Here is a 16,935-nt window from a genome sequence, read left to right as displayed (position 1 = left end):
TCATGGCATGTGAGCGTTGCCGGCAAGACCAGCATTTATCGCCCATCCCAAATTGCCCTTCAGTAAATGGTGGTGAGCTGCCTTCTTGTACCACTACAGTCCATGTGGTGTAGGTACACCCGAGTCTTGTTAGGGAGGGAATTCCAGGATTTTGACCCAGAGACAGTGAAGGAATGGTGATACAGTACCAAGTCAGGATGGTATGTGACTTAGAGGGGAACTTGCAGGAGGTGATGTTCCCATGCATCTGCTGCCCGTATTCTTCTAGGTTGTAGAGGTTGTGGGTTTAGAAGGTGCTGTTGAAGAAGATTTGATGAGTTGCTGCAGTGCATCTTGCGGATGGTACAGACTGCTGCTACTGTGCGCTGGTGATGCAGGGAGTGAATGTTTAAGGTGGTAGATGGGATGCAAATCATGTCAATTGCTTTCTCTTGGATGGTGTCAAGTTTCCTGAGTGTTGTTGGAGCTGCACTGATCCCGTCAAGTGGAGAGCGTTCCATCATATTCTTGACTTGGGCCTTGTAGATAGTGGACAGGCTTTGGAGAGTCAGGAGGTGAGTTACTCAGTGCCGAATTCCCAGCCTCTGATGTGCTCTTGTAGCTACAGTGTTTATAGGGTTGGTCCAGTTCAGTTTCTGTTCAATGGTGACCCCCAGAATGTTGATAGTGGGAGATTCAGCGATAGTAATGCTGGTGAACATCAAGGGGAAGTGGTTAGGTTATCTCTTGTTGGGGATGGTCATTGCCTGACACTTGTGTGGCACATATATCACTTTCATCTGTTAAGAGTGCTCACTCTTCCAGGAGCATCCTGGAATGTAAAGATAATCCCAGCTTCTTTTCTCTACTGCAAGCTGTCTTCTTAAACCCCTCTCTACTGTCCCCTCCTCCCTCCAACATAAGTCTGAGGAGCTAATGTATTTCTTTATTACTAAGATCAAGACCATCAGATCAGCTGTCCCAGCCGTGTCCCTCCTTTCAACTAACCCACCTGGTCAAACTTCTGTAAAGCTACCACTGTCCAAGCCCTGAACTCGTAACTTACTCTAGTTTCTCTCCTATTTCCCCTCATGGTCTCTTTGACTTCATCTTCTTCATGAGACCCACCTCCCGTTCCCTCGATCATATTCCCACTAAACTGCTGACCACCTGACTTCCCCTCCTGGTACCCTTGCTAGCTGATATTTTAACAGTTCTCTCTCTTCAGGTGTTGTCCCCTTCTCCTTTAATTCTGCTGTCATCAACCTCTCCACAAAAACTGACCCTTGACCCCCATCGTTCTTGCAAACTACTGTTGCATTTCCGACCTCCCTTTCCTCTCCAAAGTCCTTGACAGGGTAGATGTTGAGAATATGTTTCCACTGGTGGGGGAATCTCGAACTAGGGGACATAGTTACAGAATAAGGGGTCACACATTTAAAACTGAGATGCAAAGGAATTTCTTCTCTCAGAGGATGGTGAATCTCTGGAATTCTCTACCTCAGAGAGCTGTGGAGGCTAGGTCACTAAATGTACTTAAGAAGGAGGTAGATAGATTTTTGAAACCTCGGGGAGTTGAGGGTTATGCGGAGCAGGCCCAAAAGAGGAGTTGAGGCCTTGGACAGATGAGCCATGATCTTATTGAATGGTGGGGCAGGCTTGAGGGGCTGAATGGCCTACTCCTGCTCCTATTTCTTATGTTCTTATTGTCGCCTCCCAAATCCATTCCCATCTTTCCCAGAACTTCATGTTTTAATCCCTCCAATCAGATTACCGCCCTTGCCTTGGTACCGAAACAGCTATTATCAAAATCACAAATGACATTCTCTGTGACTGTGACACAGGTAAACCTTCCTTCCTCATCCTTCTTGACTGTTTGCAGCCTTTGACATGGTTGATGCCACCATCCTCCTCCACTGTTGTCCAGCTGGGTGGACTGCTCTCACCTGGTTCCATTCTTATCTATCTAATCGTAGCTAGAGAATCACTTGCAATAGCTTCTCTTCCTGCTCCCACACCATTACCTTTGGTAACCCCCAAGGATCTCTCCCTGGCCCCCTCGGCGCCATCATCTGAGAGTATAGTCTTAATTTTCATATGTATGCTGACAACACACAGCTCTATCTCATCACCACCTCACTCAATTACTCCACTATTGCTAAATTATCAGTCTGCTTATCCGACATCCAGTACTGGATGAGCAGAAATTTCCTCCAATTAAATATTGGGAAGAGTGAAGCCAATGCTTTTGATCCCCACTCCAAACTGCAATCCCTAGCTATTGATTCAATTTCTTTCCCTGGCATGTGTCTGAAATTAAACCAGTCTGTTTGCAACCTTGGTGTGACAATTGACTCCAAGATGAGCTTCCAACCTCATATTTGTGCCATCACTAAGACTGCCTAGTTTCATCTCCATAACATTGCTCGACTTTGCCCATGTTTCAGCTTATCTGCTGCTGAAACCCTCATTTGTGCCTTTATCACCTCTAGACTTGACTATTCCAACTTCTGCCTGGCTGGTCTCCTACGTTCTACCCTCCGTAAACTTCAGGTCATCCAATACTCTGCTGCCCGTGTCTTAACTTGCAACAAGTCCCATTCACCTATCACCCCTGTGCTTGCTGGCTTACATCGGCTTCTGGTCAAGCAACGTCTTGATTTTAAAATTCTCATCCTTGTTTTCAAATCCCTTCATGGCCTTGGCCTTCCCTATCTCTGTAATATCCTCTAGCCTCACAACCCTCCAAGATATCTGCACTCCTTTAATTCTGGCCTCTTGAGCATCCCCGATTTTAACCGCTACACCATTAGTGGCAGCACCTTCAGTTGCCTGGGCCTTAAGTGCTGTGTGATTGCCTTTGGTGCCGGAACTTTCCAAGAATGACAAAGCCCCAAAAGCGGTCATCTTGAGAAAAGCAACAGAGTATGTTAGCAGGCTGAAGGCAGAGCAACAGAAACTGAATGCAGAGAGAGAGAAACGTCAGAAAGAACAGCATCAGATGAGATGCAAAATACCCGAGCAAGAGTTGTCAAACCACGGAGACGATATATGGACTTTTGAGTCTCTATACTTGTAAAGTTCATAATCTCTATCAGTGTGTAAATAATTTTGATGTTATCTAATTTCATATGTTTGTACTTTTAGCATACAAGACTTATGTTTGAAAAGAAGGGGCATGTTGTGTGATGCCTTTAAGAGTGATGTCCCTTTAAGATCTTAGAATGCTAATGAGCCAAGTACCAGTATATAATCATGTGACTACTTGCTCGAGTCATTCTGCTACTGTAACAACTAGAGGCAGGTCCTGAAAATAGATATAAAAACAAAAAATGCTGGAAATACTCAGCAGGTCTGGCAGCATCTTGTGGAGAGAGAAGCAGAGTTAACGTTTCAGGTCAGTGACCCTTCTTCAGAACTTAGAAATGTAAAAGGTTATAAGCAAGTAAAGTGGGGGTGGGGCAAGAGATAACAAAGGAGAAGGTGTAGATAGGACAAGGTCACAGAATAGCTGACCAGAAGGTCGTGGAGCAAAGGCAAACAATGTGTTAATGGTGTGTTGAAAAACAAAGCATAGATAGGGTGTTAACGGACTGAAAATTGAACAGCCGCAAGTACAAACATGAAAAAAAAGTGGGTAATCAAACTGAACAAACTAAGATGAAATAAAATAAACACAAACAAATTTTAAAAGGAAAAAGAAAAAATAACTAAAAATAAAAGTAAAATGGGGGGCCCGTCATGCTCTGAAATTATTGAACTCAATGTTCAGTCCGGCAGGCTGAAAATAGATAGCTCTGCACCGTATACTGTAGTTAGCTTTTTAATAAACCTGTATGAGATCTTCAACAACCTGGACTCCATGCATCTCATTTACATTGCATCAGACAACATAAAAAGCTTCTCATTACACTAAGCTCTGGAATACCCTCCCTACACCTCTCCACCTCGCCTTCCTCCTTTAAGACAAGGCTTAAAAGTTACCTCTTTGACCAAGCTTTTGGTGATCTGCCCCAATATCTCCGGACACGTACCTCTACCCTCAACCCTTCCCCTCCCTCCCAGAACTGTGACAGGGTTCCCCTTGTCCTCACTTTCCACCCCATCAGCCTCCATATCCAAAGGATCATCCTCCGCCATTTCCGCCACCTCCAGCGTGATGCCACTACCAAACGCATCTTCCCCTCCCTTCCCCTGTCAGCATTCCGAAGGGATCGTTCCCTCCGCGACACCCTGGTCCACTCCTCCATTACCCCCACCACCTCATCCCCATCCCATGGCACCTTCCCCTGCAATCGCAGGAGGTGTAATACCTGCCCATTTACCTCCTCTCTCCTCACTATCCCAGGCCCCAGACACTCCTTTCAGGTGAAGCAGCGATTTACTTGTACTTCTTTCAATGTAGTATACTGTATTCGCTGCTCGCAATGTGGTCTCCTCTACATTGGGGAGACCAAGCGCAGACTGGGTGACCGTTTTGCAGAACACCTCCGCTCGGTCCGCAAGCAGGACGCTAAGCTTCCGGTTGCTTGCCATTTCAACACTCCCCCCTGCTCTCATGCTCACATCTCTGTCCTGGGATTGCTGCAATGTTCCAGTGAACATCAACGCAAGCTCGAGGAACAGCATCTCATCTACCGATTAGGCACACTACAGCCTGCCGGACTGAACATTGAGTTCAATAATTTCAGAGCATGACAGCCCCCCATTTTACTTTCATTTTTAGTTGTTTTTTCTTTTTTACATTTTTTACAACCTTTTTTTTTTGCATTTATTTCATTTCATTTTAGTTTGTTCAGTTTGCTTACCCACTGTTTTTTTTTCATGTTTGCACTTGCTGCTGTTCAATATTCAGTCCATTAACACCTATTCTGTACTAATGCTTTGTCTTTCAACACACCATTAACATATTGTTTGCCTTAGCTCCATGACCTTTTGGTCAGCTCTGTGGCCTTGTCCAATCTGCACCTTCTCCTTTGTTATCTCTTGCCCCACCCCCACCTCACTTGCTTATAACCTGTCACATTTTAAAATATTTGTCAGTTCCGAAGAAGGGTCACTGACCGGAAACGTTAACTCTGCTTCTCTTTTCACAGATGCTGCCAGACCTGCTGAGTGATTCCAGCATTTCTTGTTTTTTATTTCAGATTTTCAGCATCCGCAGTATTTTGCTTTTATTATGTGATTGGCTACTTTTTTCAGTATTTTGCTTTTATTATGTGATTGGCTACTTTTTTCAGCTTTAGTAATTGTTAATTGGATGACAGCTCTGTCAATCATTTCCCGACAAGCTGAAGGAAATCAGAATTGAATCTCCCTGCAGTATATTTTTTTACTTTAATCATTGGGAAAACGGTTCTCTCGAGCTTCACGCTAATCGGCCAAAAATCTAATAGCTACATAGCAAGCGTTCAGAGCTTGCAATTTTCATACTTTGTGAATGGCTATACCATTGGTATCCACTTCGATAAAACATAAATAAAAAGGGTCACTTTATTCTTTCAAGGGTCACTGATCCGAAACGTTAACTCTGCTTGTCTTTCCACAGATGCTGCCAGACCTGCTGAGTGATTCCAGCATTTCTTGTTTTTATTTCAGATTTCCAGCATCCGCAGTATTTTGCTTTTGATAAAACATAAAATTTGCACAAGATTTAACATGTAATTGCAGTACTTCTTATTTCACTCTTTTGTATACATTACGAATATATTTATATTTAAACAATGTGACACAAAAGGTAGGGCATATAATAAATAAAGTATTAAGATATATATCATCTGATTTCTGTTTTAATTTTTTGATTTAATAGCAATGTACATCGGACACACGGATTAAATCTCCTCCTTGTTCATCCGAGGCCAAAGATAGATGCAAGTGACGTCAGGCTGTTGAAGCACTTTTTGCAGCTCAGTGGGTGTCAGTCAGTCTTTGCAGAGTGTTCCGAGGGGTAAATACGGACAGCGCGGTCCTGTTTCCTGTGTGAGTTCTTTTTATATTTGCTTTTATACGGAAGTCTGAGATGTTTCGTGTTCCTGGTTATGGCTACCGTCGGGTCTGTTCGGCTCCATGTTGTAACCAAATCACCTATAATCTAGTAGACACTTGCATTTTCAACATATAGCGACTGTCTATAACGGTGTCAATTTCTTCTAATTATTGTATGATGTTTTTACTGAGTTCAAATGTTATATTGAAAAACGAATAATATGTAACGGTTTTTGTATTAACTGCGTAAAGCAGCTGCTAACAGTGGACTTTTTAAAAAGGAGTGAAGGGTTGTAGTAAGAAGGGAGTCAAGTTGGACCTTAGACATATAACGCGTCTCTCACATAAAGAGTTAACATATTTATTTTGTTTGTGTTCTGGAATAGGTTTTGTGAAAAACGTTATAGAAATTACGATATGTGATTACTGTAGTATTTCTGGTGTCAGGATCTCCGCCTGTGAAGGTTCACAATGTTACTGTAGTATTTCTGGTGTCAGGATCTCCGTCTGTGCAGGTTCACATTTCCGGGAACTTTACCTTCGTTTCCGAGTCGGAAATAAAGGGTCATAGTGGCGTCATATTGCATGGTTATGTCTTGGCTTCTTGATTGGTTCCAAGGTATATTTCATTTTGATACTCCAGTGACTGACAGGCGTGGGCTTTGTAAATAAACAAGTGGCGCTCGATGATTGTGTATTGCGCAAACGGAAACTAACTACACGAGCAGTAGGAATCAAATAACCCAAACACTACAGAAGCAGTTTACAACGTGCACAAAACTACAAAGAATTCTGTTGGCAAACAGCGATTGACTATTTCTATCATAAGCTTTCAAACTGGGGAACTTTGGGAACCTTTGGTGTCTGATTTCTGTCTATCTGCGTCAGATTTTTGAATGTTTTGGACCAGAATTTGCTGACAGGATAGTGTCGAGTTTAACCCGCATGCTCTGGGCTACATTAGTGTGTAAATAATCCCCCAGTTTATGGTGAGGAAGCTGTTGGACGAACGAGAGCTCATCATCAATCCCATTGAGAGTTTCATCGATTTCTGCATTTGCATTGGTAAAATATATTAAATGTGCTGCAGAAAACTAGAGTTGGTACTTAATATAGGGACTTTCAATGAGATTTACGTCTTTGCAATGCCACTTTAATCCCTCCCGCCCAGAAATGGAATAACTTTTTTCAAAAAGCTTTCTTTTCCATTTTTGTTTCTTTTTCTCGCAACTCAGTCTTTCTCTCTCATCATTTTTCTTTCTGTACCTAATTTGATTCAATTTCACCCAATTCATTCTTTCTTTATCCTTAAATCTCATTGGTTAAGAAGGTAAACGGTTATTCTCGTTGTTCACCAAGGTCCCAGAGGCCTCGCTGGCAGCTTGAAATTCAAGCAATTTGCAACAGGTTTAAGCTGAAAGGCGAGGAGAAAATTCTGACAAAGGAGGCTGCTATAAGATGTCCCACTCCAGCAAACTCCTGCTCCAATGTTTCATTTCATTTACTATATCATGTTATTCTAGTGCCTTTTAACAGAAAAAAACTTCCCAAGGTTATTCATAGATAAATAATCATACAAAAAATTGATACTGTTTCAAAGAAAAAAAACTAGTAGAAGGGGAACCTTAATCAGAGGTGCAATTTAGGGAGGGTCTTAAAGAAGGAAAGAGAGGGAGGGGTGGTTGTTAGAGGATGGGGGGCTAAGGCTGCTGAATGCACAGCTATAATGGTAGGACGAAGAGAAGCACGAGGCTAAAGTAAAGCTGGAAGAAGTTACCAAGATGGGGAAGGGCAAGACCATGAACGAATTTAAAAACAAATTTTAAATTGGAGGACTAGGAACCAATGCATATCAGCAAGGTGGGAGCCAAGGGTGAATGGGACTTGCTGCAGCAGAACATATGGGCAGCAGAGTTATGAATGAGCTGATGTTTTCAGAGCATAGGGGATGCAGGATGGCTAGGAGAGCATTGAAATAGGGACATGCGAATAGGTGAGTCTGGAATTGACTAAAGCATAGATGAGAGTTTCAGCAGCAGATGGGTTGAGGCAAGGGGAGGTAGGCAATGCTGCAGAGGTGGAAGTTGAAGGTTATTTTGTGATGGAGAGGATATAGATTTGGAAGCTCATTCAGGGGGCACAATAGGACGTCATGGTTGTCTACAGTTTGGCTCAACCTGACGCAATGTTTGGAATGTGCGTGGAATTAGTGGCAAAGATAAGAAGTTTGTATGTATGAACATATGAACTAGGTGTAGGAGTAGGCTATTCGGCCCCTCGGGCCTGCTCCACCATTCTATAAGATCATGGCTGATCTGTTTGTAGACTCACCTCCACTTTCCTGTCTACCACCGATACCCTTTGACTCCCTTGTTTGTCAAGAATCTGTCTACCTCTGCCTTAAAAACTTTTAATGACCCTGCCTCCACCGCTCTCCGGAGCGAGTGGGGGGATGGTGCGGGCGCAAACAATGACTTTGGTCTTCCCAGTGGTTAACTGGAGTATATATTGCACCTCATCCAAGACTGGCAGTCGGACAAGTAGTGGAGGGTTTTAGAGAAATGGTGCAGATGTAGAACTGGGTGTTGTCAGTATATGTGTGGAAGCTTGCCGCATGTCTTCGGATAATAAACACCAATATAGCTTGCCTTTTATACAGTGTCTTGTAATGCAAAGAGCGTTCCATTACCCTACCCAGCTAGGTGAAAGAAAAACTGATCCTAAGCCCTGAAAACCAGATTAGGAGGAGTGACCGAAGGCTTAATCAAAGAGATGGGTTTAGAGAAGGTTTTAAAGGAGAGGAGGGAGATGACCATGTTTAGGCAGTAAAGTGCAAAGAGTATGGCCAGTTAGTTGAAGACTCTGTGTCCAGTGGTGGGATGAAGGGAAGAGGAAAGATGCATAAAAGAACTGTTTTAGGAACAGTGTTTGAAGGGTTAGCAGAAATTAATTGGGATGAGACCACAGAGTGATTTCAAGACAAGACTGAGTTTGAGGACTTTTAAATTTTAATTTGTTCAGGGAGATGTAGATCAGAAGGGAGGAGAGTCATGGCCAAGTGGGATTTTGTGAAGGAGAAGGTGCATGTGGTAAATTAACTTTTAGGGGGAAAAAGTTATTTGTTAGTGCTGATTTCCATTGATTAGCTGATACTTAACTTTCAGAAGTTAGGATCAGAGGTTTCCAGGAATATCAATATTTGCAGAAATCCCACATGCACAAAAATTTGAAATCTGTGCTGTATTCTTGATGCAACATTTTCCTGAACTATGGAAGCCTGGAATGTTTGCCGAGTAACCTTACCTTCTTCCTGCAAGTTTGTTTTCCAATTTCCCCCCCCCCCCCCCCCCACCCCACCACTCCCCTTCCCAGGTCATTGAAGGTAGTGACATAGCTTGGTTTGCCAGAAGTCTTTCAGTACTTTGACCGAGATATAATTCTTCAGATAAGAATCTAGACACTGATTGTAGTTGGACTTTGCAACCAGAAACACCATCAGAACTGAAACCAGTCTTGTTCTCATCTGGCACCCACATTCCAAATGAGCTTGAAGTGCAACACTTGTTGATTATGGTGGTTTCTGTCAAATTGTAGCACCCCCAGCCAAATTGATTATATTCCTTATCAATGAAACTTGGCACCTTACTCTTCTGACAGGTGTGCAGAGGTTACAGCTGAGCAGAGTACACTGGTCAATAAATAGACCATTAACTGTAGTTTCATTCCGAAAATTGTGATTAAATCCTAATAATTCTCCTTGTTAGTCATGTAGAATAAAATTGCACTTGTCATCACTTTATTTGACACTTGCTGTTTCAGTTAACTTTGCCTTCACTATCAGCTGATAATTGTAAGAAATCCCAAAATTTATTGGGCAAAATATATATAAACTGTAATCCTTTACAAGATAGTAACAGCACTGAGTGAATTGACGTTACTAAACAACTCAAGCATTGCTCTTGTGATTTATGATATCTCAACCCCTCAATTGTGTTACTGCTTTGTAATATAGTTCTGATACTATGTTAAGTATAGTTATAAAAATCAAGCCACCCAGAATTGGCATGGTAGTTGTTGAACTAAGCATATCACATGATTGTTCTTTTAAGAAAAAAGTTGATTTCCTTCTACTGTGCCCAGCATCTTACAATTATTGAAAATAGTGGAAACCATAATTAGTGATGCCTGTAATTAACTGCATCTTATAATCTGCAAAAAATGTGATTATATAGTATATTCTTTTACATATGTTAGTCCAGATTGGTCAGCCTAATAGTCTGATTTATAATTCTATCTAATCTCTGGTAATTGTGCTTCGTCATCAAGATATACAAAAATGGATGGCGTTAAGTAAGACTATAAGCTTTCCTCCTCCCTATGACTTTTACAAAAAATACTTCAAAGTGGAAAAATATAAATTGTTTGAACAAACAGGTGTGGGTACAACAGTGATGCCATGCTGTAATTCCAAGAAGAATGAGAGTCTTTTACTGAAATGTATGAAGTGGCATGTAAAGTATGAATATGCTGTTTGATTAGATAAAGAATAGCATTCAAAATTTTTTAATTGAAAAATAGTAAGCAGAACCAACTGTGCAAATTAGACTCTGCTATTTTGCTTTATCTTTCATATTGTGTTCTATTTGGAATGTGACCGATGTATAGGGAAAAAGTGTGAGGCATGTTAGTGAAGTAAATCAAAATGTCACGCACATCAGAGGTGCGATGACACAACATTCACTGAGTAACTCTGAAGAGTTATGAAAAAATAGATTTTGTCTTTAAAAATTAACCTTTGTTTTAAAAAAAATGAACAATGGTCCAAAATGGCCACCTTTTGTAAATTCAAACAGTCTGACAAAGGACAAATCTTGAAAGCCAAAAGGTGATAATAAAACCCATCTCACACCTATCATAGAAACATTCCAGAATTGAATGTCTTCTAAAACAAAGGAGATGTGAAGTAGCCACTTCCTGGACCATTGTGTAATCACCATGGGGAAGAAACGAGAATGTCTTCGAACAGGAGGTGAGAAGTGACAGTTTTACCTTTTTAGACAAAAAGAGAGAGAGACCAACTCAAAGGTGAAGCTACGTGTAACTGTTGGCATTCCAGAAAGCACATGTCCTGCTGGAAAAAATCTGACATCTACATCATACAGCAGAGAGAGCTGGAAGTGACCCACCATCTTCAACAGAACCTTCAATCAAGAGAAAAATCTACAATCATCACAGGGCCTGCAACCCTCTATAACTCGGGTCTCGCGAACTCAACAGGTTTATCATAACCCTTCTTCCCCTGCTAGAATGCACCTACCGCTTTTTCTATGCGTGTGTGTATCTTCAAAGATTCGGCCCCTCAAGCCTGCCCCGCCATTCAATAAGATCATGGCTGATCTGCCCCAGACCTCAACTCCTCTTTCGTGCCAGCCCTCATAGGCCTCAAGTTCCCGATATTTCAAAAATCTATCTACTTCCTCTTTAAATACTTTCAGTGATCTAGCCTCCACAACTCTCTGGGGTAGAGAATTCCAGACAAGCACTACCCTCAGAGAAGGAATTCCTTTGCATCTCCAGTTTTGAATGAGTGTCCCTTATTCTGTAGCTATGTCCCCCAGTGCGAGATTCCTCCACTAGTGGAAACATCTTCTCAACATCTACCCTGTCAAGCCTCCTCAGAATCTTGTACGTTTCAACACGATCACTCCTCATTCTTCTAAACGCTGATGAATAAAGGCCTAACCTGTTTAGCTGTTCTTGATAAGTCAATCCTTTCATCCCAGGATCAGCATAGTGAATCTCTTTTTTTTGAACTGCCTCCAATGCCAGTATATCCTTTCTTAAATACGGGGATCAAAACTGTACACAGTACTCCAGGTACGGCCTCACCAACACCGCGTACAGTTATAACAAGACTTCCCTATTTTTAAACTCTTGACTCCCTAGCAGTAAAGGCCAAAATTCCATTTGCCTTCTGAATTACTTGCTGCACCTGCATTCTAACTTTTTGTGTTTCTTGCACAAGAACACCCCGATCCCTCTGTGCTGCGCTTTTTTTTTTGGAGTCTCTCTCCATTTAAATAACAGTCTGCCTTTTGATTCTTCCTACCAAAGTGCATGACCTCACGCTTTCCTACATTAAACTCCATCTGCCAAGTTTTGCCCCACTCACTCAACCTATCTATATCCCCTTGCAGATTCCTTATGTTCTTATCACAACATGCCCTCCCACCTATTTTTGTATCGTCAGCAAATTTGGATATATTACACTCTGCCCCCTCCTCCAAGTCATTATATAGATAGTAAATAATTGAGGCCCTAGACTGATCCTTGTGGCACTCCACTAGTTACGTCTTTCCAACCTGAAAAAGACCCATTAATCCCGAATCTCTGTCCTTCTGTGTGTTAACCAATCTCAATCCATACTAATACATTACCCCCAATACCGTGAGCTCCTATCTTGTGCAATAATCTTTTATGTGGCACCTTATCGAATACCTTCTGAAATCCAAGTGCACTACATCTACCAGTTCCCCTTTATCAACTCTGCTTGTTATATCCTCAAAAAACTTTAGCAAATTTGTCAAACATGATTTCCCTTTCATAAAACCATGTTGACTCTGTTTGATTGCGTTAAGCTTTTCTAAATGTCCTGCTATTTCTTCCTTAATAATGAACTCTAGCATTTTCCCAATGACAGATGTTAGGCTGACTGGCTATAGTTTCCTGTTTTTTGTCTCCCTCCCTTCTTGAACAGGGGCATCACATTAGTGGGTTTTCCAATCTGCTAGGACACTCCCGGAATCCAGTGAGTTCTGGAATATTTCCGACCAATGCCTCCACTATCTCTGCAGCCACTTCCTTTACAACCCTTGATGTAGGCCATCAGGTCCTGGCGACTTGTTTGCCTTAGTCCCATTAGTTTGTCATACTTTGTCCCTCGTGATAGAGACTGTTACAAGATCCTTCCTCCCATTCGCTTCCTTGCTTATCTGATATTTGTGGGATGTTTATAGTGTCCTCCACCGTGAAGACTGATGCAAAATATTGGTTTAAATTACCTGCCATTTCCCTGCTCCCCGTTATCAGTTCTCCAGTCGCATCCTGCAGGAGTCCCATGCTTACTTTAGCTACACTCTTTTTATATACCTGTCGAAGCTCTTGCTGTTTGTTTTTATATTTCTTGCCAATTTACTTTCATAATCAATTTTCTCCCTCTTTATTCGCTTTTTAGTCATCCGCTGCTGGTTCTTAAAAACAATTCCCAATCCTCTGGCCTACCACTAGTTTTTGACACTTTGTACGCCTTAGTTTTTGATTGGATACTCCCTTGACCTCCTTTGTTAACCATGGGTGGTTCATCCATCTCATAGAGTCCTTCTTTTGACTGGATAAATTTTTGCTGAGTGTTATGAAATATCTGCTTAAATGTTCTGCCACTGCTCATCTACTGACCTTCCCCTTAGTCTATCTTCTCAGCCCGTTTTAGACAACTCTTTCTTCATACCTTGTAATTAGGAAGGTTGTGTCTGAATAATTGCATTTTTTGAGGAAGTAATAAGGAGGATTGCTGAGGGTAGTGCATTTGATGTGGTCTACATGTGAAAGGATTGGATAGGCTGGGGTTGTTCCTATTGCAACAGAGAAGGCTGAGGGGAGATTTGATTGAGATGTACACAATTGTGAGGGGTCTGGATAGAGTGGATGGGAAGGGCCTATTTACCTTAGCAGAGGGGCCAGTGACTAGGAGGCATAGAGTTAAAGTGATTGGTATAAGGATTAAAGGAGAAATGAGGACAGTTATTTTTCTCCCAGAGGATCATAGGGATCTGGAATTCACTGCCTGTAAGGGTGGTAGAGGCAGAAAACCTCATCTTATTTAAAAGGTGCCTGGATGTGCACTTGAAGTGCTGTAACCTGCAGGGCTATGGACCAAATGCTGGAAAGTGGGATTAGGCTGGGTGGCTCTTTTTTTTGGCCACGTAGACATGAATGGGTCAAGTGGCCTCTTTCTGTGCGTTAACTTTCTATGATTCTGTTCTATGATCTTTGTTAAAAACTAGTTACAGCTTGGCAACTTGAAAATGCTCATTTTATCCCTACTCTCTGCTTTGTGTCAATTAATCATGCTAATCCATGCTAATATATTACCCCAACTCCATGAGCCCCTTATCTTGCATATTAACCTTTTGTATGGCACCTTTTGGAAATTCAAGTAGAATACATCTATTGGCTCCTCTTTATCTGCTGTACATGTTACAGCCTAAAAAAAAAAACTAATACATTTGTTAAACATGATTTCCTTTTGTAAAACCAAGTTGACTCTGTCTGACCATACTATGATTTTCTAAATGCGTTGTTAAGGCTTCCTTTAATATCGATTCCAGCATTATTCTGATGTCTGGCTAACTGACCTGCAGTTCTTTGTTTTCTCTTTTTTACCTCCACCCTTTTTTGAATAGCAGTGTTCCATTTGCTAACTTCCAATCCGCTGGAACCATTCTAGAGTCTATGGAAACAAGTAAACACTTGCTGAAATGAGGTCAGATATGAATTGTTAAGCTACTTTGCTCCACAGTAAGCAGAGTTAGCAGCATGGCATTATGGGGAAACTCACTTATTACAATCTGTACAACTTATCTTCAGTTATAATAGAAAATGAGGAGAACAGCATGCTGAACCACATCAGTGGATTGTCTTATGTTACGATCAGGTGAGGAGGGATTGAATGGCTCCTGTCATTCCCTCTTCTTGTTTGACTGCAACAGGTTTTTTTTGAAGTGGATATACTTACCCATTCAATGAGTGTTTAACTGATCATAAAAGAACCAATTGGACAGGCTTCCTTGAGTTTAACAAAGAAAGAGGTGAGCTTTATTTTATGTAAACCGATCTAAGTAAAATAATACATTCTTCGTGTCTCACTCTCTGTCGGGAACTTTACGCCGCCCCAGCAGGTCAGATGGTGGTGTGCCACTTAAGGGCCCTCGCCCGCCTCCACAGGTATTTTACCTATGGCAAGCGGGTGTGCTGGGGACGTGAAAGGCCGCACAGCGATAACTGCCAGCCTTTCCGCGTCCCTGGTGGGGGGAGGGGGGGGTGGGCATGGCAGTCGGGCACAGGAGGCTCGATTGAGGGACGCCCCGCCTCCCAACTCACCCATGGGGATCCAAGGCATTCACACTGCCCCCAAACGACCACTCTCTCCTCACCAGGGCACGACTGATCTCTGATGAGGCAACCCAAACTTACCTATTCTCTTGGTCCATGGCGCGCCTGGCTGCAGTCCCAGCAGTGGCCACTGCGCCCGGTGGCGCTGATGAGACTAAGCTGCCGGCCCACTGATTGGCTGGCAGATTACTGAGGCAGGATCTCCTCTCTCAAGTGGGTGGAAGTCCTACCTCGGGCCAATTAAAGCCTGAGATCCGTAAAATACGGGACGGATCCCCTGGCTGGGCAGAAGTGGGTTCGTCACCGACATTTATGTCGGAGTCCGGCTCCCGTCCGAACTCTGGTGTCTCTCTCACTCTCTGTGTCTCTCTCTCTTGCCCTCTGGCACTCTCGCCTTCTCGCCCTGTCGCCTTCTCGGCCCTATCGCGTTCTCACCATGCTGCCCTCTGCGCCTTGCCCTCTGCGCCTTGCCCTCTGCGCCTTGCCCTCTGCGCCTTGCCCTCTGCGCCTTGCCCTCTGCGCCTTGCCTCTGCGCCTTGCCTCTCGCCCTCTCGCCTCTCGCCCTCTGCGCCTCGCCCTCTGCGCCTCGCCCTCTGCGCCTCGCCCTCTCGCCTCTCGCCCTCTCGCCCTCTCGCCCTCTCGCCCTCTCGCCCCCTCGCCCTCTTCGCCCTCTGCGCCTCGCCCTCTCGCCCTCTGCGCCTCGCCCTCCTCGCCCTCTGCGCCTCGCCCTCTCGCCCTCTGCGCCTCGCCCTCTCGCCCTCTGCGCCTCGCCCTCTCGCCCTCTGCGCCTCGCCCTCTCGACCTCTGCGCCTCGCCCTCTCGACCTCTGCGCCTCGCCCTCTCGCCCTCTGCGCCTCGCCCTCTCCCCCCTCTCCCCCTCTCCCCCCTCTCCCCCTCTCCCCCTCTCCCCCTCTCCCCCTCTCCCCCTCTCCCCCTCTCCCCCTCTCCCTCGCCCCCTCGCCCCCTCGCCCCCTCGCCCCCTCGCCCCCTAATGCACACAGAGGGCCCTCTCCCCTCGTCCCCCTCTCCCCCTCTCGCCCTCTCGCCCTCTGCGCCTCGCCCTCTCGCCTCTGCGCCTCGCCCTCTCGCCCTCTGCGCCTCGCCCTCTCAGCCCTCTGCGCCTCGCCCTCTCGCCCTCTGCGCCTCGCCCTCTCGCCCTCTGCGCCTCGCCCTCTCGCCCTCTGCGCCTCGCCCTCTCGCCCTATCGCCCTCTGTGCCTCGCCCTCTCGCCTCTGCGCCTCTGGCCGTCGGCCCTCCTCTGGACTCCTGCGCCTCGCCCTCTTGACCTCTGCGCCTCGCCCTCGCGACCTCTGCGCCCTCTGCCCTCGCTCTGACCTCTGCGCCTCGCCCTTCGCCTCTGGCCTCCCCTCGCCCCTGCTCCCCCTCTCCCCCTCGCCCCCTCGCCCCCGTCGCCCCCTCGCCCCCTCGCCCCCTCGCCCCCTCGCCCCCTCGCCCCCTCGCCCTCTCGCCCTCTCGCCCTCTCGCCCTCTCGCCCTCTCGCCCTCTCGCCCTCTCGCCTCTCGCCCTCTTCGCCCTCTCGCCCTCTGCGCCTCGCCCTCTCGCCCACTTGCCCTCTGCGCCTCGTCCTCTTCACCCCCTGCGCCTCACCCCCTGCCGCCTCGCCCCCTGCGCCTTGCCCCCTCTCTGTCTCTCTCTCTGTCTCTCTCTCTGTCTCTCTCTCTGTCTCTCTCTCTGTCTCTCTCTCTGTCTCTCTCTCTCTGTCTCTCTGTCTCTCTGTCTCTCTGTCTCTCTCTCTGTCTCTCTCTCTGTCTGTCTGTCTCTCTCTCTCTCTCTGTCTGA

General features: G+C 44.9%; 1 protein-coding gene across 4 annotated transcripts in view; it reads left to right on the top strand.

Annotated features, from left to right (window-relative positions):
- LOC137371446 (phospholipid scramblase 1-like) overlaps positions 1 to 16,935 on the top strand; it is a 348,513-nt gene that overhangs the window by 184,914 nt on the left and 146,664 nt on the right. For all 4 annotated transcript variants that reach the window (XM_068034064.1, XM_068034065.1, XM_068034062.1 and 1 more), the window contains one exon: positions 5,789 to 5,958. The gene's annotated coding sequence lies outside the window, so the exon portion shown is untranslated. The remainder of the gene's footprint in view (positions 1 to 5,788; positions 5,959 to 16,935) is intronic.

Source organism: Heterodontus francisci, chromosome 6 (assembly GCF_036365525.1).
Source record: "Heterodontus francisci isolate sHetFra1 chromosome 6, sHetFra1.hap1, whole genome shotgun sequence".
In the NCBI taxonomy this organism is placed as follows: Eukaryota; Metazoa; Chordata; class Chondrichthyes; order Heterodontiformes; family Heterodontidae; genus Heterodontus; species Heterodontus francisci.
Note: the sequence above shows the minus strand (reverse complement) of the source record. Positions and strands in the feature narration are given on the sequence as shown.